Source organism: Canis lupus, chromosome 29 (genome assembly GCF_003254725.2).
Source record: "Canis lupus dingo isolate Sandy chromosome 29, ASM325472v2, whole genome shotgun sequence".
NCBI classification, from domain to species: domain Eukaryota; kingdom Metazoa; phylum Chordata; class Mammalia; order Carnivora; family Canidae; genus Canis; species Canis lupus.
Genome location: NC_064271.1, coordinates 14,127,178 through 14,152,639, shown reverse-complemented (window position 1 = coordinate 14,152,639; position 25,462 = coordinate 14,127,178). Strand labels below are relative to the sequence as shown.

Sequence of the window (25,462 nt, the reverse complement as noted above, 5' to 3'; positions counted from 1 at the left end):
TTGAAAGGAGTTCTCCAAGTTCAATTAAATGCTTAGGCAAGTCCCCAAATTAAATGAGATGCCAAGAAATAGTTGGCAAGCAAAGAGTAGTAATTAAGTGCCATAGGGCTAGAAGTGCTGAGCCTTACCACATTATGCCACCTTCTCGTGGCCCCGCTCACCATCCCATAATGGAAACCTTAGAAAATACAACAAACAGACCACAGTCCAAAAATGGCACAAAAAAAGGTAACTGAAACTAGGTACGAAGGATAAACACAACCGTGGCCAGAGATGTGGATTCCAAGGGCAGCTCTGCATGGCCAAATGGGAATTTACTCTCTCATGTGAATAATGTGCCAGGCTCCTGGGGTCCAGCCTGAATGAAAGAAGATGCAGTGTTCACAGATGAAAGAAGAGCAGACTGTAAATTAATAAGCTGTAAGTGTTCTTCAAATAAAGATATCCTTGGGTTTGTAGCGCTGGTAATAACCAGAATTTTAAACTTACAATATAAGTTCTAGTAGACAACTACCGGGCTCATGTTGCGGCCTGGGTGGAAGCTTGAAAGTACGGACAGTATAGGCCCATTCTCAGATCAGAATGTAAGTAGCAGAATCTTGAAATATCTAAGAGCTCCTACCAAAGTTCCAAGGTTAATTCATTATTTGTAAGCTATGTAAATGTGTATATGCTACTTGTGGTTTGGTTTTATTTTGATTTGGTTGTTTTAATGGTGTTTAATGCAAGTAATCCCACCTCCAAATCATTTATTTTGGTATTTTCTGTAGTTGTTTTTGTATAGGAGAGAAGTCTTTCTGGTGGAGTTGAAGAGACACTATAAAAGATTGCAATCGGCAGAGGGAAGTAACTTGGGGCTTATTTGTGCCTTAGATCAGAGTATGTAACAGACACAGTTAATTACTTTACTTCTAATGGACAGCATTACTTTTGCTGTATATGAACACAAAGGGACAGAAGCTGAATGAAAGAAGGTTCTGTGGCTACCTAAGCATTTTGCAAGGATCAGAAACCGGTTCATCCAATGAATTAGAGATGTAAGTTATTGTAAAAAGTAGAGATTCAGAAATCACTTATTAAAAACCCGTGGAGTATCTACAGTAAAAGAAACCCTCTGCATCATGATTATAAAATAGGTGGTTTTCTTTCATTCATTTTCTGAAGACAAATAATTGCACACATTCATACAGCTTCCTTTGAATGAAGTAGATCCAGGGACCATGATCTCCAATTTAGAGATGTGCAGATGGGTGCAGACAGCTCTCAATGAACTGCCCAAAGCAGTACAACCAGTGGCAGCGTGGAGAGTAGAGCCCTGCTACTGATTTAAATGTCCTCCTAACTGGCCCACATTCTCCTTTATACTTAGATTCTTAAAGCCTAAATGGTCACTTGAATATAATCATTCAACATAGCAGACTGGACTATTACAATATCATAGAAATTGTAATAAGAGGCTGCTCTACTCTTGATAAATGTAACTAAATCACCAACAATATACTAAATTTCAGGTTATAGCCTCAAGTGTTTTTAACTGAGTTGAAGAAAAGCATAGAAAGCAGAAAAGTTTTCCACTTTTATAACTGACAGCCAAGAATGCATGTAATACGTTTTGTATAAAAATTACTTCTGAATGGCATTATGTGTTAGAGAATTTTGCCTAAATAAATAAATTATCTGTGAAATGGGAATAAAGCCTATGACTGCTTTGCTTTATATAGAATGAGGATTAATGAATAACCCTGACAGACTGCTCCAAAATGATTGGAAAAGACTTGAAAGAGGGATTCAGGGTATTGTCAAAACACTAGGATTAATGGGGAAAGAGATTGTGTCCAAGAGGTAATGTTAATTTATTTATAATTTGAGTGGTAAATCCAGAAGACATTTAATGTGTGCTCCCCATTAGAACCACATCCTAAATATAAAGTTAAAGCAAGTTTTATTTTATCTCCTAAGAGAAACAAATATGAAAGAAAGTTAAATTTAAGCAATAGAGATTACAACTAGATATTTTTAAATCCCATTACTTTACAATCTGCTAATTTATCATTTGTAACAGCTCAACCAGGAATGGACTGAGCTTTAATGTAACACTTGTCCTTTTTTTTTTTTTTTTTTTAAAGAAAAGACTTCCTAATTAAGTTAATAAACAAAATTGTTCTGTTCCTCTGAAAAGAAATATTTATCTTAAACATTCAGGCTGGATTTAAGTAGCTTAATTTTATCTACCGGCTACAAATATTTTTTCAAATGTTCATTCTAACAATTCCAAATATTTTGTAGAATGTCTACCTCTCAATTCTTTATCTACTATTATTTTTATGTATTTTATGATTTAAAGTCATTCAACTGCCTTTCAGTTTTTAATCATAAACTTCAAGGTTTCTAGCATTCAAATTGACCTGTTACCTGAGAATCAAGCTTTTCTGTAATAAGTCTCATACCCTTTCCTTTTCTTCCAACTTTTCCTAATGGTCTTAGTTTAGGCCACATGATTTCTCAAGTAGATTACTGCAGGACTTCTCTATGTCATTGTTCTTCTGGCACAGACACTGTTAACTCACTGGTCTCTCTCAGTGTTCATCTGAATACACTGTTGCCATTATAATATTTGCAAATGGCAGCCATTATTGCCACCTTTAAGAAAATTCTTAAATTTTCTATTGCTTAGAGAATAATCTGAAACCAGAATCATGTCATACCTGAGGTCCCATGCCTCACCCAAGTGTTCTTTCACAGCTTCATCTCCTAGCTCTAGAGTCCATTCACAGAGCTTACTCGAGGGGTTATTTGCTTTTCCCGGATCCCTAATCTTTCACTTTTCATGCTTCTGTATCTTTTTTTCCAAACTGGCTATTCTTCTAGAAATGCCTTGGATTAGTCTCCTAGTCTTTTCTACAAATAGGTAAACAGCTCATGTATCCGTATATATTCAAGTTTTACCATTTTGGTGTTGACTTTCTCAATCATTGCTTTTATTATGCACACCTACAAATAGGTGAACAGCTCATGTATCCATATATATTCAAGTTTTACCATTTTGGTGTTGACTTTCTCAATCATTGTTTTTATGCACACCTAAATAGGTGAACAGCTCATGTATCCAAATATATTCATGCTTTGCCATTTCAGCATTGACTTACTCAACCATTGTTTTTATGCACACCTACTGAACTTTATAAACACATTGATAAATAATAAGGATGGCTAATGTATATTGGACACTTTTGCTAATCACTTTATGGATTATCAATTTAAAATTCACCATAATTATATGAGAATGATACATATTAGTTCCCCTCACTGATGCAGATCTTAAGGCTTAGAGAGTTTAGGTAGTTTATTCAAGGTAATTTGGTAAGTACATGAAGTTGCTCTGCTATCATGTATTCCAATGACATTCATTTGTTTTAGGTCTATCTTTTCATACTACAAAGCAAACTCTGAGAATAGAAACAATACCTCTTCAATATCTCCCACATCCAGTAGAGATTGTAGAGTGAAATGTAAGAATATAACAATAATCAAATTGTGACAGAAACAATTCAAAGATGTAGTGAAATCGTTAGTAATAAAATTGTAAGATTTAAGATTATGTTCATCCTTGGTTTCCTCTTGCATCTGTAGTTTCATTTTATTAAATGCCACTTCTGATTTTCTATCCAACAATTATACCTTGCCTTTACTTTGCTAAAAAAAAAAAAAAAAAGTCTGTTTTTGGGAAAGATGTGAAGGACTACGTAGTTTTGGAGAGATGTCAGGAGTCAATACTAACTAATCTAAGCCAATCAATTATTTCTTCTTCGCTGGTCATTAGTTTAGGAATGTGCATGTGGTACCATTTTAGCTGGAAGAATTAGTTTTCCAGGAAGTTTCTGGGAAGTGTTTCTTAAGAGGATATATAAGAAAGAAACCAAACCCTCTCTCTCTTTTGGCATTTGGATGTGTGCAGTGCTGTGCTTCCTGGCCCTTCTGTAAGCATCTTTGATCACAAGAGGAACAGTCTCTTTGCTAAATAAGACCAAAAAAAAGGAAAGGTGGAAAGAATATGTATGAGTTTTTGTCTTGGGTGAGTTGCTGAACTGGTCAATTCTCATACTACTTAATTTCCAGACATTTCATGTGTGGTAATACATTTTCTTTTCTGCATATGTTACTTTTTTTTTTTTTTTTTTATTGTTACCTTGTAGTAGTTCCATTATAAAGTGCCTCAGTGTGGTTTTCCTGGTATTTATGCAACTTGGTTGGGATTTCTAGGTGGATATATTTGTTGCAGATTATGGTGGATGTGTTTTATCAACTTCGGCAAATTCTTGTCTATTATCTCTTCATATATTCTTTCTAGCTGGTTTTCTTTCTTCTCTTCTGCAACTCCAATTATGCATATGTTACATTAATTGCTGTTGTCTCACAGACCTCAAAAACTCTGTTTTACTTTTTTTTTTCCCTCTCTGTGTTTCAGTTTGGATTATTTCTGCTGAAACTGTCTTCAATTTCACTTATTCTTTCTATTCTGTGTTCCATCTACTGATAAAACCAAATGAACCCCAACTTCTGTTATCTGATAACATTGATTTTATTTCTACTTTTTCCATTTGGCTCTTTTTAAAAATGATTTCCATGGCTCTGATAAAATTTCCTTTCTGTTTACTTATATTGTCCACTTTTCCATTTTCCTTTAACATATTCATCATAATTATTTAAAAGTCCTTGTCTGATAATTCCAAAATCGATTCCATTTCTGGATCTGCTTCTATTGATGGGCACATTTCCTTGCTTCTATATATGTGTCATCTTTTTATTGTGTGCAGGGAATTGTATCTAAAAAAACAGTAAAAATAATAAGTAAATAATAATAAAACTCAGAAGAGAACAGGCTCATTTTTCTCTTAGGCCTACTAGAGAGAGGAGTTGAATCAATCTAATCAATCTATAGGTGAGCTGAGACTGTCCTTACCATAGTTTAATCCAAATCACCATTGGCTTCAAATGACTAGAGATTGAAATCAAGATGTTCCCTTCAGCAGGACTGGAGATCTAAATAAAGGAGACTTTTGATATCTTTTGTGCTTTATAACCCACCATCAGCTTTTAAGCCATGGGACATATCATGTTCTCAGCAGGCTGCCACTTGGTTGAGTTCTTGTTTGTATGCTTAACTCTCCAGTGTTGAGGTTTTTGTTCTTTAGGACACTGTCCCCTCATCCCCTGCTGCTGCCATGTACCCAGGTTTGGAAAGCTGGAGGGGCAAATTTGGGGAAGGCCTAAATTACCCTTCAGGAATTTTCCTCAGTTCTTTGGCTCTACCCCCAGCTTTGGCTGGCCCTGCCTGCCTGATCATCCAAATGGTCCCTCTTCAGCTCTTCTGCTCTCCCCCAGCCTTGGACAGTCACTGATTCCCACTTGTGGGGGATGGGATTGTTTTCCCTGCCCTCAACCTCCATCAGGCTCTTGGCTCTACCCAGTCTTCTATGTGAGTATCCAGGAAAGGCCCATGGGAAAGAGTTGGTGGGTAGGTGCAGATTCTGCATATGGCTGCTGCCCCCTTAATTATAACCTGTCATGCCTGTCCATATTGGCCCTAAAAGTTTCTGAATATCACAGTGACTTCTCTTTACCTTCGTCCTTCCCTCACTGTTCCTTCAAGAATGAACGTGGTTGTAGGAAGAGCTTGTCACTCTCTAGATTTCAGTTATTTAGGTTTCTTTGCATCATCAGGTCTGTGATGATTAAAAAAATCCATATGCATCTATGACTGTATAGGTTATTTGGGTTATTCCCATTGTTAGGATGGAAGGACATTATCCTCTGTCTCTAACCTCAGTGGAAGTGGAAGTCTCTTTAAGCACTTTTAATTGAGTTTTCTGGTACTTGCTGCCTAATTTATCCTAATCAGATCTATACTATATTTGAAATTGTTCTTCAGGATGAGAAAATCATTTTAATTACTTTTTTCCTGATTATAAAATTAACCTATTTTTGTTATAGAGAATACAAAAAATACTGAAAAATCACAAAGAGAAAAATAAAAATTACCCATAGTCACTACTCATAGATATTAAGCATTAATGCCATTTTGTTATATACCGTTTCAACTTTTTTCAGTAAAATGTATTTATTCATAGTTTAAAACAAAGCATGAAATTTTATAAACTACTTTCTATTTATGTAGGACTATATTATGCACATTTTCTGTATTATTAAATATTCTAAAAGCATGACTTTTAATGCAGTATTATATTTTATGATTTTTAAAGAACTTATATTTAATCAATCACATATTGGGCATTCTGAGTGTTTGGGCATTCTGAATGTTTCAGATTTCTCACAATGACAAATAGCCCTGTCATGAAAACTCTTATATACTGGAAAGGTTGAAACTTGTTGAAGGTCACATAGCTGGTTGGTGGCTGATCCTGCATCAGTTGTGGGGTCTACACCACTGTTCTTTCCTCTGCCTCTGCCCTTGACTCTACCACATGCTACTTGTAATGAAGCAATTGGAAGTGTACACTTAAAGTAATTCAAATTAAAAATAAAGATCAAGGAGTTTATTATGGCAAAAATCACAACCTAGTCTAAGATCCCAGAGTGTAAGAGGTCAGCAACTCAAGAAGAATCCAAGTAAGGAAATCTAGGGCTAGGCACAGTATCTGATTAAGTGTAATGAATGGACTTCTTTTAAGATTGCTGGGTCAGGCATAAAATGGATCTTAAGTGTAATCTGCTTGCACTCTCAATACCCACTGATTGATATCATCTACTTCTCTTATAGAGCACTCACCTTGCATTGCTTACTTTTCTTAACTGAGTGGAAACTTCATCTCTCTTTTCCCAATCCTTGCTTTCAGTGCCTTGTTTTAGGATCTCACTATTTCTATTTTTGATTATTGCAACAGCATCCTTATTGCATTTTTCAACAGTGGCCCGGTCTCCATCTAATTGATCTAATCATAGTATTTTCTCTGATTTAAATCCTGTAGTGTCTTTTTATAGATTTTAGTAAAAATCAAACTCCTAGCTTGCTACACAAGACTCTTCATGATCTTGTCCTTGCCTACCATGTTAGCAACATCATTTGCCAATACCCAACGTCGACCCTTCATCCAGTGAGTTTCCAGTTTCCCAAATAAATGTGTTTAGTTTCTCTAAGCATTTACCCGTACTCTACTAAATGCTTCGACCCTCCCTCCATCTCTCATGCCGTTGTTATTCTTGTTAATTTGCACTCCCCTTTTGAAACACAGCTCCAGGTTCATCTTTATTAGAAACAGTTTATAATCCCTGAAAATAATATAGATTCTTTACTCTCTGCTGCTCAAATATCCTTTTCGTACACTTATCCTAGTATCAATTGTACCATACTACAATTTCTAGGGTTTTTTTTGCATATGCAATAGTTTTGTTTTGACTTTATATTCTCAGCACTTAGCAAAGAGCCTGGATCCTAGGTATTTCTTACTCAATATTTATTGGAATACTATAATAATGGTAATATATTAATCCGAAAAAAAAGTGAAAGCGCCTAATTACCCAATCATCTACCCCCTACCCTCTCTACTCAAGCCTTTGACACATCAATAAGACAACCTGTCCATTATTTTCAGAATTATTAGGGCCAAAAATAAAAAAAATCATCCTTGATATATCTCTGTCTTCCATACTCATAACTTACTCCATCAGCAGGTCATGTTGGGAAAAATGTAGCATGATTCTATTTCTCATCCTTCTGTCATTCCAGCCTACACCAAGCTATTGTCAACTAGTCTTGGCTTCATACTAATCTCCCTGTCTCTCTCTCTCTTTTTTTTCCCAAACGCTAATATTTTCACCATAGTCTATCTATTCTTTACATAATATCTGGATATAGCGTTTTTAGAAATGGAAATCATTCCGTAGTTATCCAAGCAGTTTTACCACCATATTTCAAACTTTTTTTTTAATTTTTATTTATTTATGATAGTCACAGAGAGAGAGAGAGAGAGAGAGAGGCAGAGACATAGGCAGAGGGAGAAGCAGGCTCCATGCACCGAGAGCCCGATGTGGGATTCGATCCCGGGTCTCCAGGATCACGCCCTGGGCCAAAGGCAGGCGCTAAATCACTGCGCTGCGCCACCCAGGGATCCCTACCACCATATTTCAGATGAAATCCATAGTTCTCTGTAAACCTGACAAGGTCCTATGTAATTAGCAATTGCCTCTCCCTCTCAATCTCTGGTCATTTCAGCCACTCCAGACCTGGATCATTCCCGTCCAATTGTAGTGATTTTCTTGAAGTTCCTCAGTACATGCTGATCTTGATCTTACCTCAGGGACTTTGCATTTGTTGTGCCCTTGGCTGAAATGCTCTTCTTCATATCATTCAGGTTCCAGATCAGTGTATCGCTATAGGTCCCATCCTATCTGTGGTCTCATTCTCTAATCCTCTTATCTTCCTTTTATTTTTCTTTTCATAGCAACTTATCACTAGAGATTACACAATGTATACATTTTGTTTACTTTACTTGTTTATTTTCTGACTTTTCACTATAAGTTCCATGATTCCACAAACTTTGTCTTGTTGTACTAGTGATAAATATTTATCAAACATATAAATTAAGGATGCATTCAAGTCTAGGTTCTACTTTTTCTATACTTTTTATATGCTGTTTTATTGGAAGATCTTCTCAATTTTATGAACATGATTCCCTGTAAAAAATATGTAATACATCACAATATAGACACTCAGAGACATACACATAACTGATAAGTGTGTTTCACAAAACAGTACTTATCTTTACTATATGAAATGCATTCTCTTTTTTCTGTTCTGTTCTATTCCTCATAAAATTGATTTTACTTCGTAGTTATGGATTATAATCAGGGTTACTTCTTATGGCTTTGTAGGCAGCATCCTGCCAAAGAGGTTATAGCCAGATTTATGTATATATGTTTGTATCTACATAAAAGTAAGAGTGCAACATAGGCACATATTTGAAAGTACTTATTACATTAAATTTATTTTCAGAATAACAGAGTTATAAGAAAACATAAATTTAGTAAAGTTTTTCCTGCAAAATAGGATCTTGCTTTTTTATTCAACTAGAAATTTATTTTGAAATATTGGCTTAGCTTTGAGATAATATTCATTTTTTTAAAAATTGAATTAACTATAAAGTTAGTTCAAGCAACAGTTACACAAAATATTTTGTATGTAAGGAAAATAATTATAAAAAACAGGAAAAAAGTTGGTATTTTTGCTAAGAAAATGTACATGACAAAAACCTAAACATAAACCTAAGAATAAATGAAAGCCATTCTCTTGAGTTCTGATCTTGGCTTCTTTAGCCAGGAGTCCAACTCAGGGAGTAAGAAGATAGGTTTACCTTCTTTTTGAACTTGTCTTTAGAGGTAAGTCTGGCAGCATGGGGAGTGTACATTTAGGGGCTCTGTGGAAAAAATGACACTGATGAAGGAGGGTCAGAAAAGTTGAAATAAGGTCAAGGGATTATTTCTGTATCCCCCCCTTTTCTTAAGCCTGTAAATTTCACTTTGATTTGTCATGTTCATTCATCTTGTTGCATTTCTCAGACAGAACACTGGGGAACAGCAAAGAGAATTTTATTTATATAAATTAATGTGCTAATTAGCAGCAGTCTCACAGGTCTTGGAAAATCGCCCATTTCATTTTATTGCATATTAAAGATTGGGTGTCCCAACCCTTGTATGCCATTGGAAATGAAGAAATAACCCTACCAAATATTTTTGCCACTCCAAAGGGAAATGTTAAATATAGTGGCCTCACGCTCATTTTCTGAGTGCTTTTTAGTAGCCTTTTTTTTTTTTCTATTTGTGCCTTTAGTCTAGAATCTCTCTTTTTCTTTTTTTTTTGGGGGGGGGGGAGACTAAAGTCCTGTAACATTTTAGCTCTTGAGTCTTATTATATCAATCAACAATTGTGTTTATGTTTAAAATAGCATGTGTGTATGTATGTGTGTATATATATATATTCTGATATTCTGATATTTATATATATATTCTGATGTGTGTGTGTATATATATATATATATATATATATATATATATATTCTGACATATCCAGAAAAAAGTATTATGCTAAGAAACAAATAAACCACATAAAAATGCATAAATATGAAACTCAAAGGCTGGAAAATTTTAATTAGTATTTTAAATTTTTGGATGCCATCCCTTTAAGAGATGAATTCCAAAAGGTTGTATTCTCATCTGGGATCTATCAGTATTGAGCGAACAATCTTCATCAGCTAACTGAACTTTTCTTCATTTTGATGATTGCACAATGAGTGAAATATTTGTCTTTTTCATATGTCAGAATCATATTTTGGAAAGAAATAAAAAGTGCTTTAGTTCTATTGGAAAAGCTCTGAACTTCCGTAATTCAATGATACACTCATGTGATATTCACTACCACCACACACACAAACTCCAACTAAATGAATACATATGAATGTTAGCTATTATTTAATACCACATCAAATACTAAATTGATACAAACATACAATTTGTTTCTGCCCACCCCTCTTTAAGATTTAGAACAACTGGCCTGGTTCATTTTTCAATTTTGTTTCCTTCAACTACTGCCCAAGAGGAGGATTTTTTTCTAAATCTCTTAATGACTCCTTTCTACCAAAATAAGCACAAGACTCTTTTTAACAGATAGGTGGTTTGTGAAGTTGGTTTGTGAAGTTGAATCACAAAATAGCCTAGGCCTTCTGGAAAACTCAATTCCTGATTTTTCTTCCCACAGGTAAGTCTTAGTGACCACTGATGAGAAGGATGTCCTATCCTCTCTATCTCCTCTATGTCTTTGAAGTTGAAGGAATGTTTTTGTGTTGAACTATCTTAAATAGTTCTTGTGTATCCCAGAAAAAGAAACACAGCATTTTAATGATCCTTTTTATCTTTTGTGAAATAGAAAGAACACCAAAGAAAATGTCACGCAAAGGGTAGGAGATGAAAGCAATGATTATGGCACATAGAAGTGTTACGTTTCCATAGGTCTATAGGATCATGAGTGACACAGCACAATGCAAAAGGGGTAGGTACACTTCTGAGATGGTCTCATTCCTCTTCCTGCCAATCAATCAATCAATCAATAAATAAATAAATATCCAGAAGGAAAAAGGTAAAAGAATACTATAGAATAAAGAGCACTACACCAATCATTGTGTTATGTGACCTTGGTGCTGGTCTTGGCTCTACTACAAAAGACTTACTTCAATTCAGGCCGAATTGTTTCAGTTCACTGGCACATGTCCTTTCACCTGTAGAGTGAAATGGCTGGCTTCAGTAAGTCCTCAAGTCCATTTTAGTTCCATGATTCTGTAGCTATATGTTTATGTCTCAGAGACTATATAAACTGTTAACAAATTTCTACATATTGGCTATTGCAAACCATTAAATAAACCATGAAAAACAGTAGTGGAGAACTTTGCCTTCAATGCTAGGGTAGACAGAGTTCTCTAAAAAATATTATATAATAAAACTGGCAAGATAAACAAGCAGCTTGGTAACTCTTTCAATTTTTGTGTTTAAAATATTCTAGAGTTGAAATAAAGTAGTTCTCCTCTGTTAATAGCTATGTGCAGTAGACAGCATGATTTAATATAAATACTGTCCAGGGAGGAAAAAAACAAAGGAGATCCTATAGAAATGATAAGCGATAGGCTCGCAGCTTTTTAAAAGCTATTGCATACTTTGTTCTGTTTTAAGTCTTTTTTTCTAAAAGCCAATCGAATGAGGACTATTTGGAAACATCAGCGTTAGCCTACCAGACAATGGCATTTGCTTCTTGAATTATTCTATTAGATTCTAACCTTGGCACAGTATAACCCTTTTGCTGAAATATTTATAATTGCCTAGTAACATGGGAAATAAACAATTTATTCCTATTATCTGTGTGCATGTTTTGATACAGAAGAAGCAAACTGTGAATGACTAGATACTAATAAGATCATGGAATGTCCCCAGCTTGTCATAATGGCTAGTAACAAATATTTGCATGAAGCCTTGGTTATCCAAATATTCCTTGTGAAGAGTGTGGCTGAGTGGGTTTGATTTCTCTAACCTTGCAGAATCATTTTATTCTATTGTTCCTGTGATAGATATGTAGGGTAATGTAGTCCAAAGCCTCCAGGCAATGCATGAATTGAATATTTGCTATTTATGTAGCATGTTGTTTCTGAAGCGTCTAATTTGGGAGTGATTTAGTAAATACAATCATCAAGAATGTGGTCATGTTTTCCCTTTAGTTTTGCATAGGGGATTTTGAAAGAGTCTCCCTTCCCCCAATCATCTGTAAGAAAATGGGAAAAATAGTCTAACTTAACACTTGTATTTTGAAAAATGGGATGAAAAATAAGACATATATATTTTTGGCAGTAGGGTCATGGAGTTTGAGGGAAGAAAATGGTTTCAACTATATGCAGAGATCCACATTATGGAATAGCTGCATTTCTATGCTTAGCTTTATTCCACCATCAGAAAAACTCAAATTATCACACAAGAGTGCTAACACTAACTTACCTTGATTAAAAAGATCATTTTTGCAGGGCACACATGTATTGCTATGGACATTATCTGCAAACTGATCGTAACACCAAAAGCAAAAGGCCTCATTGCAAGTCAGAACTATTTTAATTTAATGAACTAATATTAAAAAGAGGCACATAATCTATTTCTCACCGTCTTTTAGCAGGAAAAATATTCATTAAGGAAAATCTATGCTATTGTTAGCAACATAAACAGAATTCCAAATAAGGAAGAACACAATGACCATACCGAAAGACCTTTGGTTTCCTTAAAGAATTCCCTGGGAGCTTGTCCCTGTGGCAGGGGGCCACCCCCCATCACAGCTGTCCCAGCCCCCTCCCTGGCATTGCTACAGTGCTGGTGAGGGCTCCAGAGACAAGTTTGCTGCTAGCTACCATCACTGCTGATAGTGAAGGGGCACTAACTGTTCTGGAAAAGTTTTGAGTCAGCTCCAGTTTGGTGGTTTCAAAACTTGACCTAATTTAGTCTTGATTTCTTTTTTATTTCCTCTCGAAAAATGTATCTTTTCATTGTCAAGGAAAAAAAAAAACTCCACCATAGCCTGAGTTCTAAATCTCAGTTGTGAATTGCATTGAACGAGCTAAATACTACGATATCAAGAAAAAGAGACAATATTTTTTCTTCTACCCCTCTATGGAGTAGGGGGTATGTCCTAAGACATATTAGAAAAATTCTTCACGTTTTACTGAACGTGTAAAGGTCACCAGTAAACTAAGTGACCTTGAGCAAAGTCATCTTCTACTTCTGGGTCTTGGTTTTCTCATATACAGAATATGGGATTAGAGGAAATTATTGAATCCTCTCTTGCTCTGAAAATAACCTACTGATCCATCACATTTTTATAACTTTGCCTGATAATGTTTGGTGTTATAGGAAATGTATAGGAAATCTGAAGGAGTGGAGGCAGCTTGGCCTAAAAGGTTCAGAAAATTCTTGAGCCTTAACTATAGAGGTGGTTCTTAGAGTTGGTTTTTAAGCTCTAATGGCTAAGGGACGAAACAACATATTAACAAATTACAAAGATTTTTCAAGGCACATTTACAAAGATTATCTCCGAATGAAATTTTAGATTCCTCCATTTAAGCCAAATAAAGCAACAGAGAATTAAAAAGAGGAATTAAAATATTCCACATAGTTACCTTTTAAAATACCCAAACCTACACATAAGAAATTGGCCCAGAGGAATATATTAACGGGTTTGATGGCTTCCTTGCCAAGACAGTGTCTTATATAATCTATGGACATTTACCTAATTTAAGTAAGTCAGTAGATAAAATGTTAATAATTGTATATTGATAAATCTAATATTACCAAGTTTTTGTTTTGTTTGTTACTTCTTTTCCATGATACATTGAAATATATTTGTTCTTTCATATTCCAAACTTTTGTGGTCAAAAGTAACAATTTCTCCCAGCAAAATATTTCCCTGGAATAGGGAGAGAGTCACAGAAAATAAGATACTACATCTGAAAATGATTTTATTTTACAATTAAAATTAGTTTAGTATACCCTTTAATCCAACTTTTATTCTGCATTGATTTTAACCCCTAAGTTAAAGATTATTCATAGAGAGAAAGCACTAATGTGACTTATAGTCACTACATCTAAAATTTTGTAATCGTATGTTTTGCAATAAATAGATGTGTGATAATTAATTTTGTGGAAATGTTTTAGATGCACAAATCTGAAATTGGAGACTCAGAAGGCTGTCCCCTTCAAATAGTAGAGCTCTTAAGCCAAGAGTAGCCTTGATCAAAATATTACTAAAAGGAATTTTTGAAATTTTTTTCACAATCTGTAACATATTCTTTAAAGTACACAGACTGCCATTAAAGTCTGAGAATCCTTTTTTCTTTAAGAATTATTTTGGTTCAAGAAACAATGATAATTTATTCTGAGTCAAGTCTAATGTATAAACTGGGTATTCCAAACAAGATAATGCCATTTTAGGGGTCAAAAATAATGATGGTAAGGTAAAAAGAGTGACGTTCTTGTGTGACTAATGGAAGAAATGCCCAAATAAAAGACTCTGTAGGCAAAACCCAATGAGTTGGAACCAAGTGTAAAAGCTCTCTATTTATAAATGGCAAATCTGGAAGAAAATAACCAACTGGTCGGGACCCAAGCTACAGAATATACTGTTAGCTTCAGTTTCTAACTACTCTGGTTATAATTTTTTTTCTCTTTCAAGATGTAAATGCAGCAAAAATCATATAAAGTGTTGCCATAAAGTAATGAGTATGTATATTAAAAAAGTAGCAAATTAGTGTGCATAGACCCAAGTGTATATTGTCTTTCAAATGAGGTATATTGGAGCCCATCCTTCCAGTTCACCAAAACTACTCTTTGTTCAAAATTTATTTTGAAATTCATCTTTCAGAATAATCTTCTGAATATGTTCCTGATTCACACAAGAAGACTGGCCACATGATTATATCACCCAGGCTCCTATAACCTTTCTCTTCTTTTTCTTTCTCTTCTTTACCTAAAACAAGCTAGGTCACCTATCTGTTCACCAATACTGTCCCTGAATGATAATACAAATTCTCTCAATATATGATAATTGGAACTCATTACAGATTTGTAAACAGGATGTCCATCAAGAGAGTAATTTTAAAGAGAAGAATGGCCATACAAATGGAATGGGTACAGACTCTGGAGGTGATGCCTCTGAATGAAAAGATTGATTTGAAAATGTAAGTTTGGGTCTGTTTGTAAGATTGGTGCCTCATTACTTTATACTCAAACCTCATATGTTTTCTATCATTTTGGTATCCCAAATCAGGAAACAATTATATGGTACATGAATGGGGATCTGCCAGTGGAATTGCTTGTAGCATCTTAGAAGGAAGTAACTAAATGAGGAAAAAGAGAGAGAGAAAGAGAGAATTTAGTGAGTATTTTAAAAGGACTGGATATATTCTACAAGATTAAGATATGAATTTGTAATTCACACATATGTTCCCTTAGAAAGACAAAGATTATATTCTCAAGGAATTAGCCTCATGTGAAAACACTAGCATTTCAAAGAGTTCTATCACATATCATATATGAGGTATGGGGGAAAAGTGGGAAGTGGAAACATTCCTTGAAATGTTCTAAATCCATGAGGTATAGAAGGTAATTAAATTATCCACAAAATAAAATTTAACTTCCTGGTACAAAATAAATTGGAAAAGAACAATCTCCTTTTACACCCCCAAGGAAAACAGGAAAGAACATCTTTAGTTTTCACTTTCCTTCAAATTTAGTAGTGCTCATTCTTCAATTTGATGATTTGCTGGGGAAAAAAAAAAGGAAACTATTACTTTTTTCATTAACTGAAGAATGAGCACTGTGTAACTTTACAAAATGAGGGTTGAAATAAAATGGATACTCAAGCTTAGACCCTTCCTTTGTATTTGGGCTCATAATTTTGTCTTTCCTTTGCATGTCTGGAACTCACATGATATCAAGTGTATCCTAATTTCAGATAAATTAATATATTATGCAATCTTCTTAACAAGCAGAGATTTGATTATTTTTTCATATTAAAATAAACCAGCAGAAACAACTCAGAAGGCACAGCTTAGGACATACTTATTTTTATAGAATCATTTAAATTAACCCTGTTCCCCTTTGCAAGCATGGATATATCAAACCATGTTTCTAAATATATCCTGAGCACTTTGCTTTGAAAATAAACTCCAATGAGAAAGAGCACAATTAATACTCCATCTAGATCTTCAACATGCAAATACTATATGTTTTGGCTCTCTAAAGTAATGGAGTCAGGATCATTTTATAGTTGAAACATGTGAGAAACATTTGACACTTGTAATCAAGACTTCAGAGATGCCTGCGTGCATTATTTTAAATACTTTCTGCATCTGTGATAATTTCTACTTCTCCATAGACATTGATGCTTTCCTGCCCACCGTTCCCTGTCAACACACACACACTACACCTCCCAAAGTAAATAAGATGATCAATTAAGCAAAATAACTGTTCAATTAAATACCAGAAAAATCAATCAACTTGTTAAATTGATCATCACACTTATTTCAAGATATTCCACCATATCTTTAGCATTAAGTCATTTCAGTCAATTAGGACAATCAGTGAAAGAGGAGAAAAAAATATTTGCCCATATGTCAGAAATCCTGTGTAATAATGACTGGGGATTTGTTGGTTTTTCGGCAAGGTGTTCCTAAATAACTCCAAAACTCCTATTGATATAAATCGAACCATTGCTTTCTTTGGGGGAATTTTTTTTTTTTTCAGTGAAAAAGTTGGCCAGGAAAAGAGATCTTTATGTTAACCTGAAATGTTAAGTCTACCAAAATGGGCACCTTGTTTACACACCTCATGCACATTTTCCTCATTATTTCATTTAGCCATTCTTGTGACTTTGCTTCTCACTACATTTTAAGGTGACTATACATATATCACACACACAAATATCATCTCAGCATACAAAACAACAAGGTCATCTGAAACAAATATGGAATTCATAGCTATGTGTCCTTTTCAAATGATATTTGCAAATGGTTGCACTACATATCTGTGGTTTCCTCTAAATAGATTTAAGATTATAGCATTACCTTTTTAAACCTGCAGATTCTTCTTTCTGTAAGCTTTGGCTCCAGCAAATCTCAGCTATTCTTATTACAGCCCTTTCTCACATGCTCCCAAGTGAGGAACGATTTGCAAAGCTTTTTGGCAAGGCGTGTTGTTAAAGCTGAGCTCTTCATCTGATAAACATTTTCACTATAATACAGTGTTTTTTATTTTTATCTTTTGTTTTAAATAACTGACCAAATTCTAAACTGTAAAAAGAAAAAGAGAGAAAAAGCCAAAGGTGATTATTATTTTCACCAAAGTAGTCACCATAATATTGTTCAAATAACAAATTTCCTTTCTTGCTTCCATACAAGAGATCTAGCTAACATTTTCATATGATTGGCTATCATATAACCTTTACAGTTTTGTTTACAAAGGGCATACAGTGATGTGGGAATGTTCTAATAACATGCTTTGGAACAAAAGAGCTGGCTATTATATTAAATAAAATTTGTAATATAAATTTTTATAAAAAGCAAAATCCTGCAGAAAAAAAAAAAAGACTGGAAGGAAATATTCTAAAATATATCCAGTAATTGCCTATGGTTGTTAGCATTGTAGACAATTTATTTTCTATTTTACATTTTTCCTATTTTTCCAGATTTTATAAAAAGGGTTAAAAAAGAAAAAAAAAAAAGAATTACAAACATGTTTATCTTTGAACAAAAAAGGACTCAGTGAAAAACTTTTAAAATGCTATTTCTCTGTTAAAGGCAAGAGAGACATAAATGCTTTTTTTTAAAGACATGAGAAAAAAATTTCCTAACAGATTCAAATGATTTGAGACTAGATAATGTGTGTGACTTAGAGTCTCTGAGAGTAGATTCCTAATTATAGGGAAAATTATATTGACCAAATACTACCTAGAGAGTGTGTTGATATTTTAGAGTTCTTGTTTGACAATGCTATTATTATCCTGTGATAGTTTTGTTTCTTTCATGTGGATTTTTAGGGTAGCATTTAACTAAAGAATTTATTTACTTGTGTCACAAATAAAAAATTTTACATAAAGCTAAAGATAATTTTTAAAATACCAAAGTCTTTTCCAGATATATTTTTTAAAAATTCTTCGCTCATCAGCAGAATTCTTTTTCTTGAATTACATTCTATAGTTTTCTAGTTTTGAGATATCACCCATATATTTGGTAAGAAAATTGTTAAAGGATTTTCTTTTCAAGTGAAGATAATAGTATTCAGGTTTTAATATGATTAGCAATTCTGTATTACTTTCATTAAGAGAAATCAAGGTTTTACAACAATTTAATTTTTTACAGAAAAAAAATTATATATCTTCCTTATACATGCTTCTTGTTCTTTTACATAGATTAAAATGGAATTTATAAAGAATGTTCAGTATTGATCATATTGTTTAAAGGCATACATAATAATTTAAAACTCTTTTCTGAAATTGTATGCAGAAAATAGAGGAAACAGAGAGAGAAAAGGCAAGTAAAAATGTTCCTGAGTTCAGTTGTGCAGTGTGTACTCAGCAATTTAAAAATACTAATTTTGTTCCATTTAATGGTAAAGAAATATTTCTTTTCCCTCCCTTGCCTAAAGGTCATCTATAATTGAGGACAAGTTAGCAAGAGTCCAGAGGCTGAGTATGGCTTTGATCTAGGTGTCCAGCCTTTCTAAGTGCAAATCATTCTGGGCAGAATGGGAGGAGTCACATCAATGAATTGGTTGCCTTATTAAAGGTTATCAAGATCCCCTCTTTCCTCTTCCCTAGCCTCTTCCCTCCGCCCACTCTTTGTGAGCACCTCTGCATTTCTGTAGCACTTTGACTTTGTCTTGCAGAAATTGTATTCAGATATAATATTAAGCCTTACACCTGTTCTTCATTATTTTCTCTTGGTTCCTCCAATTTTACTCTGAGATTCATGTCATGTGTTTTCATCTCTGACCACCTTTATCAAATCATTTAAAAACATATATAGCGCATGTTATTTGATTTTGGATCAGCAGAATATTCTCATTCTCAAAAAGGAGTATGATACAATTTGTGATTCATTATAATGCTTTCATTCAAGATTTAGGGCAATAATATTGGTAATATGGATTTTCTTTTAGAATATAAAGAATAGCACTAAATGTTCCAAATTGGAATATATCCTGGAAAAATGTTAGACAGATACATGTAGGGCCTAGTACATTTATGGACTTCTTTGGTAATATTTTTATGTTTTTACTTATAAAAATTAATAAAAAGATGAAAATTATTCTAAATAGCCTTTTACCAATTATTTAGACTGCCTTGTACAATTTGAAAATTTGGCAGTAATTTTATCAAACATCTTATAAATCATTGTCAGAGTAATGTTAAACAGTCATTTTGAATTACACTATAACCAATTATTTTTATAATCAAATATTTCATCAATTATAAAATGCATTAATTTTTTATTCCATTTAGGTAAAAATAAGTGAGCTATTTCCAAAAGCCATGCTTCTTGTAGGTGCTTTTGCATGACCAATTTATGGTCACAAAATTTTGCACTTTTTTTCTAGTAAACAAAAGTCTTTTTCATTGAAGTATTGACAGTTTTAAGTTCAATTTCCATTACCATTTAATCAACTAAACAGATTTACAAAAACACTTTAAATATTGTTCTGGAGTTAAAGAGATGATAATGATAGCTATACATTTCTTTCAAGTGATGTCTTAAAGTTATACAGCAAATTCTTTTGGAAAAGAATAAATCCTTGTGACAAACTATAGTTACTTCCATTTTATTTCTTCAGTGATTCCGTCATCTTAAAGAGTCTACTAAATTTTGCATTTAAAATGACTATAGATTTTTTGTGGTATAAAGTGAGTGCTTACTATTGCCTACTAAAATTACAATATGTATTTTTTGTATTACGTACCTTTCTTTTGGGATAATTCTATTTCATTTAACTCACTGTTTCTACAATATGTTTAATAATAACAAACCTCTAATTGCTCATATGTCTGTACTATGTGGTTACAATAAAATATAATTTAATGTAACACTGTGTGAACCATACTTCAATGAAAAAAGCTAAAATACAATTTGAGTATATGTTGAATGATTTAGTTTATAGGTTTATAATTTTTTCACTATTTACTGCCAATGTGAATATTTTTATATCATGTGCCATGATCATTTTTGTGGTAACATCATGAAGCATCAAAATAAATTTATTGCCCTTAATCAGTTATGTAAAAGCAAACCTCAGGGTACATAGAAAATAATTATATTTATAAATGACTCTGTACATTATTATATTTATATATAATTTTTATTCTTAACATTTTGAATAACAAATTCTTTAACCTTTAAAAAAATCTATCAACATAAAACGTCTATTTACTTTTTTAATCATGGCAGGACTATTTTCTAGAGCACTCTATCTTAAAATTGAATGCAATATTGCTATTGAATAATATTAAACTTAATTGAAAATAAGTTTTCATTTTAAAAAATTCCTGGCACTTTTCTATTTTCTAATAAAATATTGTTTCATTTTTATGGCACAATAATTAATCACTTTTGCTCGTGTAGCCTGATCATACGTTATATCATTTAGTCTTAACACTTGCTTTCCTGTAAATATCCAATTCTAATGCTAACAAGTAGAAAGAGCTTTTGAATATAATACTTTATCCACAAGAAAAATTATTCTTGGCTTTGTCTGTCATTTATAAAGCAAGAGATGGTTATTTTTCCAAACATGTGATCAATAAGTGTCCATTTTCATATCATTGTTAGTAATAGATGCAATCTCATTTAGGAGCAAGGCCATTTTAACATAAGTGTATCCTAGTATAAAAAGAAGCTTGTCACACTCCTCCCTAATAGTGAAGGATTTCAGTTCCCCTTTATGCAGACATTTGCACCTAGTATTTTCCAATTCTGTAATGCAAACATTCACGGAGAGGTTAAATACAATGTTGGCTTTGCAATATGTATGCAGAAGAGCTGCACGCATTTTGCACAGGCTTCGCTGAATTTAACCCTGGGTCAACAGACATGTTTAAATGTGGACTTGGACATAAATGGTGCCTACCAAAAGAAAGTTAAATGAGTGTAAGTTTTTATAAAATGTTACAATTGATAATAAGAACAAGATCTCAAAGGGGGGGGGAGGATAAAAGATGGGAACTGATGTTCCAGAATCACTTGGTTGCACATGTATTTCATCTTTTTAATTTGGTTACTACACCAAATCACAAGTGGCCAAACTGGAGTTACAACTATCCACTAACATTTTCTTTCCTACGTTCCTGATATGTTCTCTCACTTTCCAACTCTTCTATTTCCAGGCAGTTGTACCATATGAAACTGACAGCAATTGTTCTGATTCATGGTTTAGGAGGAGTAGCTGATTAATCCCATGTCAGCAGTCTTGACCCTATGTGGAAAATAGAACCTCAGACGGCCCACTCAACAATATATCAGGGAGTAGAGTGGTGTGGCTTGCCTTGCTCTCAAATGTAATGAAAGTTTAGGGCAATACTGAACGGTGATTTGATTCCCCCCCCCCCTTTTAACCTACATTTCAAAAGAACATTCTGGCTTGGGGTGGTGATGTAATGAGGGAAGGGAATGAACAATTAAGATTCTGAGACAAAATCTTATATTTCTAAATATTTCATTTGCATTTTCCATGAAATGCTTTGGACCATGTTTTTTCCTTAAGCATAATTATTGATTAAAAAAAAATTAGCTGGTCGTATGTGTTTATTTTAAACCTTTAAATTTCAACCTTGGCATTTTATCCCCTCTTTAATGACTATAAAATGCTCTTCCACCTTCTGTGCAGAGATCTAATTGTACTTATTATAAAATAATTGCAAATAACTCCAAATTTTAGAATCATGTTTAATATGCTCAATTTTAAAGAAAAATGTACATGTTATATTTTAAGCACAGAAGACAAGCTTTGAGGAACCCATTTAATGTTTAAGATCTCATTTTTTTTTCCACAAAAGCCCTAACCTGGGCATGTATTTCTGCCATGAATTAGGAGAAAAACCTCGTACTCTGTATTATGTCCTTGGAACTTATGATTAAAATAAAGGGATAAAGTGGAATTACATTTTTTTAAAGGGGACCATGTGGATGAAGGCACTAATGTGTGAATTTTATTTACAACTATAAAGCAGATTGAAATGCCAAAGCAACTTGAAAATCTGTCAAATAATGCTAAATCTTAAAGCACAGGGTGCTGTAAATGGTGGTCACACAGTACAAGTTGGATTTTAGTACTGGAAGCCATGCACAACTAGTAAAAGGAAAGGAAAAAAACACCACAACTACCTAGCATAACTAGATAAAGCTGAAATGTGCTGAAATCTTCCCGTGCAAACTGCATAATAGCACTTCCAACGGCCCCTCTTCTGTCACCCACCGTAACCATCAAGCCTCGATTCTGCTGCAGTCAGGTGAACGGCCGCAGAGCTCTTATGGTTGGCTGCATAGAATTCTGAGGAAAAACACATTCGTACAATTTTTCCTTGGACAATAATAAACAGTAATTTTTGGTACATTTAGATTTTTTTTCCTAAAGAAACTTGAAACGAATTATGCAAGATTTCCTTATGCATCTTCCTAAAGTGAAGGTTTTATTTTGACCGAATCCTTCACTGGGAACGTGCAGCCCTTTGATCAAATAACATTTGCATTTCTGTATGGGGTAGGGTTTTATGTTCTTTTCATACATACTGTCTACTACGTGTATCATGTTGGTTTATGCTAGTCACCATTTAAAACACTAGGTACCAAGTGTTGCCTTGTGAACAGAATCCATATGTATAAGCAGAAGACAATAGAATCGTGTATTTTAAAATTCAAAATTAATAGGTCTTTTGAATGAGACATATTTTTAGTGTGGGTATTCTAAACATTATATGCTCAGACACAAAATGCAATAGTTTGGTTTTTCAACGCTTTATCTTCAGATTAGCCCTGTCTCATATATTAAAAAAAAAAAAAAAAAAAGAAATGCTTCTCAAGGCTTTTCTTCAGAGCCAAGCACTCTGCACATACCATCAAGGTGGGTAGAATTAAAAAATAATCATAAAACAAGCCGTAGGTTACATCATGCTGTCCAAAGAGTGCTTAAACATGAGGCTCCGGTTTTGTGAAAAAGTGTCTTTTGAGGGATCAGCAAGCACCTGCATTGTCTACAAAAATGAAAGAATTTCTAAGTGCATGTGTGTGAAGTGATTTTTATCTTCACCTTTTTTTTTAAAGAAGGCCACAATTTTTTTTTTTTTTTTTTTTTATTGCTGCAAGGAGAAATGTTCTTCTACCTTCCCTCAAAAAGCTGGTAGAAAACAGTTTTCCCTTTTTCTCTGATTTCGAAGGCATCTTTCCATAAAGAAACAGCAAAACCTTGTCTGCTTCATTTATCCACGTGTGGCTATTAAAACTGCGTGAATCTCAAAGGCATACAAATACCTTGTCAATAAAGTAGTAAATTAAACAACCGGCATTAAAAAAAAAAAATCTTCCAGAGAATTTTCTCATTAGCAGCCAACTATTTTGGGTGCTTTCAGGCTTAGAGCTTTAACATTTGGTAAAATTTAAATAATACAGGCTTTGGGTTTATGGAGAAGTATAACAGACATTGAGTGAACTCATTCATTTTGTCATTTTTCAGAACATTTCAATTTAACTTAGTTTCTCTTAAAAGAACAACAGCTTTATTTACTAGGTTTCACATAGCACATTCTTCTCAAAAATATGATTTAAGTTTGCGTTTTGAAGCACTGTGATAGTGTTCATCAAAAATAAAAGCTAAGCAGAATACAAATTACATATCTCTCAATCAGAGAGAGTTTAGGCTCTAATGTCAAGAATATATTACGGGAGGAGAGCCTTTTTGTGTCTTCCCTAATCGGATGGTTCTTTCTGCTTTTCCTCACCTACTGAGCGAGGCAGCATGTAGTATCTATGAAGAAGCTTGATGTTTCTTAGATAATATGGTTTGGAAGATGCTGTTTGCAAGCTTATTTGCTTCTGTGTTGTGTTCATAAGCAGGAGAATATAATTCATTTCTGCATATCTGCTAGACTGGACAAATCAAGGTGACAATCCGTGGTTAGCTCTGTCAGGCCCTTTGTCCTACTGCTGCTGTGAATGGAAGTACAATGGGAGCAAAGTGGAATATATAAGAGTCCAGCTGCCTTGTTGTGACAGCCCAGTCCTCCCATTGCAGTGTGTCAGCTCATGTTTGTGTACCGGTAGCCAATCCATAAGATGACAATGCAAATTGTGTGAAAAGTCTTCTATAAGATAACAAATCATGTTGGGGGTTGAGGTACAGGAGGAGAGGGAAAGGGGAGGTTGGACACATGTCTTGGAAAAATAATGACCCGTAAAAGGTTATATTTTTGGTACAGTGATTACATTCAAATGCAAGGCCCTTATCCCAATTCTGGCATGTGTCTCAAAGACGCAGGTAGGCGCTTACACTTAAATCTATCATAGCATTTCTGCGCGCAAGGTTCTGCATTAATGTTACTTTTAGGGCTGTTTATATTTCATTTACGCATGCAATTAATCATCTTTACTGTGTTGATGCTACTGGCGTCAGCAGTGTGACTTAATTAAATTTGAAATTATAGTACAGTAAATATAGGCTTCCAACTAGCCAGTCCAAATTAAATGCTGTGGTCTATTTCTTACCCATGGTGTTTTCCAATTTAAGTGTTCATTTGAAAGGTTACATTTCAGACTCAAATCAGTGTGTGTGTGTGTGTGTGTGTGTGTGTGTGTGTGTGTGTGTGTGTGTATGTGTTTGGACTTAACTGTTGCTAAACTAGAAAAGCTCCCCTTCAGATGGGTCCTTTATTCCCATCTATCGATGATCGCTGTGCTTGGTACATTTGCTCTCTGTATTCCCTACATTACCTGGAATATTTATCTGCTCAGATGCCCACTGTTCTTTAGGGAACATCTTCACCCCCTCCAGCCATTTGCTGCGACGCCTCAGCCCTGAGCTGCTGAGAAGGCCTCGCCTCCATTTTGTGTCCGGCTGGCGATCAGGTGATCAGCCCACAAGATGGACGTTCTCAGCTCTGCCGGCCCCACGGCTCTCCGATGGGCCGTTTCACCTGTTTGGAAGCCCAGGCAGATCGGTTTACTGTTGATCGTGTTAAACTGGCCCCGGAAGACTGTTCTTATGATGTCAAATAAGTGACTCTTGCTCAGGAGCAACCTTGGCTGCCTGAGACCTTTGTGGTGTTATCACCTGGGACTCAGCCCACCTGCCAGACGTGCGGCTCGGCTCTGCCCACCCGACAGGGCGAACC

At 34.3% G+C, this 25,462-nt stretch overlaps 1 long non-coding RNA gene across 1 annotated transcript; it reads right to left on the bottom strand.

Moving 5' to 3' along the window:
* Positions 1-12,266: 12,266 nt before the first annotated feature.
* Positions 12,267-25,421, bottom strand: LOC112678524 (uncharacterized). The gene is made up of 4 exons (XR_003147634.3): positions 25,062-25,421; positions 22,464-22,629; positions 17,157-17,381; positions 12,267-15,428 (listed from the first exon to the last, which is right to left on the bottom strand). It is a non-coding gene; the product is annotated as an uncharacterized LOC112678524 (long non-coding RNA).
* Positions 25,422-25,462: the final 41 nt, after the last annotated feature.